Source organism: Hordeum vulgare, unplaced genomic scaffold (assembly GCF_904849725.1).
Source record: "Hordeum vulgare subsp. vulgare unplaced genomic scaffold, MorexV3_pseudomolecules_assembly, whole genome shotgun sequence".
NCBI lineage: Eukaryota > Viridiplantae > Streptophyta > Magnoliopsida > Poales > Poaceae > Hordeum > Hordeum vulgare.
In genome coordinates, this window is record NW_025422517.1 from 50,001 (window position 1) to 52,500 (window position 2,500).

Here is a 2,500-nt window from a genome sequence, read left to right on the forward strand (position 1 = left end):
AACGTCGTTGCAACTTTGTCTAGTCGATCTCATGCACGGGATATGCTACTTTCCTGTTTCCCGAGCCAAGTTAGGCTGTTGGGTCAGAATTTCACGGGACACGTACACGGGACCGGCAGGGACAAGGCTGCACGATATCCCGTCAAGCTGACCGTGTGCGAAACGATACGTACTTTTCTGCAACCCGAACGGCCCTTGGGCCGTCGGATCAGAATTTGGCACGATTCGTACACGGGACCGACGGGACAACGCGGCACGAGATCACATCGACCTGACCGTGTGCGGACACGATACGTACTTTTCTGCAACCCGAACAGCCGTTCGACCGACGGATCAGAATTTGGCATGTGTCGTACACGGGACAGGAGAACGACGGGACATCCGAGCCAACGTTTGGGAAAAGCAAGGGTTACGGGAGAAACGGGAGGTTTGCATATGATTTCATGGGCAAACCCACCGATTTCCCACACCCAAGCAGGGAGGAGCCCCCTCCTCCCCAATATACCCGAGGGTTTTAGCCCCCCTTGGGACCCCTGCCCTTCGTTTGTGAAGAAGGGGTACACTGTTTTTCCCCGGATCCCCGTTTACACGTTTTTTGCCCCGTATGGCCGTACATGCATCCGTCCATGCCACGTACATGGTTTTCACCCGTTTTCCATGGTGCGCGCCCAGTTTTTTGCAACACGGCCCCCGTGCCCGTTTTTTCCCATTTCCTCACGTTCACGTTTTTTGGCCCGTGTGGCCGTACGTGCACCCGTTCATGCCACGCACATGGTTTTCACCAGTTTTCCATGGTGCGCGCCCAGTTTTTTGCAACACGGCCGTCGTACCCCGTGTTTCCCCGTTTCCTCAAGTTCACGTTTTTTGGCCCGTGTGCCCGTACGTTCATCCGTCCATGCCACGAACAAGGTTTTCACCCGTTTTCCATGGCGCGCCCAGTTTTTTGCAACACGGCCGTCGTACCCCGTTCTTTCCCGTTTCCTCACATTCACGTTTTTTGGCCCGTGTGCCCGTACGTGCATCCGTCCATTCCACGCACATGGTTTTCCCCTGTTTTCCATGGTGCGCGCCCAGTTTTTTTCAACACGGCCGCCGTACCCGTTTTTTCCCCGTTTCCTCACGTTCACGTTTTCTGGCCCGTGTGCCCGTACGTGCATCCGTCCATGCCACGCACATGGTTTGCCCCAGTTTTCCATCGTGTGCGCCCAGTTTATTGCAACACGGCCCCGTACCCGTTTTTCCCGTTTCCTCACGTTCACGTTTTTTGGCCCGTGCGCCCGTACGTGTATCCTTCCATGCCACGCACAAGGTTTTCACCCGTTTTCCATGGTGCGCGCCCAGTTTTTGTAACACGGCCCTCATACCACGTGTTTCCCCGTTTCCTCAAGTTCACGTTTTTTGGCCCGTGTGCCCGTACGTTCATCCTTCCATGCCACGCACATGGTTTTCACCCGTTTTCCATGGCGCGCGCCCAGTTTTTTGCAACACGGCCGTCGTACCCCGTTCTTTCCCGTTTCCTCACGTTCACGTTTTTTGGCCCGTGTGCCCGTACGTGCATCCGCCCACTCCACGCACATGGTTTTCCCCTGTTTTCCATGGTGCGCGCCCAGCTTTTTGCAACACGGCCGCCCTACCCGTTTTTCCCGTTTCCTCACGTTCACGTTTTTTGGCCCGTGTGCCCGTACGTGCATCCGTCCATGCCACGAACAAGGTTTTCACCCGTTTTCCATGGCGCGCCCAGTTTTTTGCAACACGGCCCCGTACCCGTTTTTCCCGTTTCCTCACGTTCACGTTTTTTGGCCCGTGTGCCCGTACGTGCATCCTTCCATGCCACGCACATGGTTTTCACCCGTTTTCCATGGCGCGCGCCCTGTTTTATGCAACACGGCCGTCGTACCCCGTTCTTTCCCGTTCCCTCAGGTTCACGTTTTTTGCCACGTCTGCCCGTACGTGAATCCGTCCATGCCACGCACATGGTTTTCCCCTGTTTTCCATGGTGCGCGCCCGTTTTTTGCAACACGTCCGCCCTGCCCGTTTTTTCCCGTTTCCTCACGTTCACGTTTTTTGGCCCGTGTGCCCGTACGTGCATCCGTCCATGACACGCACATGGTTTGCCCCAGTTTTCCATGGTGCGCGCCCAGTTTGTTGCAACACGGCCCCGTACCCGTTTTTTCCCGTTTCCTCACGTTCACGTTTTTTGGCCCGTGTGCCCGTACGTGCATCCTTCCATGCCACGCACAAGGTTTTCACCCGTTTTCCATGGTGCGCGCCCAGTTTTTTGCAAAACGGCCGTCATACCCCGTGTTTCCCCGTTTCCTCAAGTTCACGTTTTTTGGCCCGTGTGCCCGTACGTTCATCCGTCCATGCCACGCACATGGTTTTCACCCGTTTTCCATGGCGCGCGCCCAGTTTTTTGCAACACGGCCGTCGTACCCCGTTTCCTCGCGTTCACGTTTTTTCGCCCGTGTGCCCGTACGTGCATCCGTCCATTCCACGCACA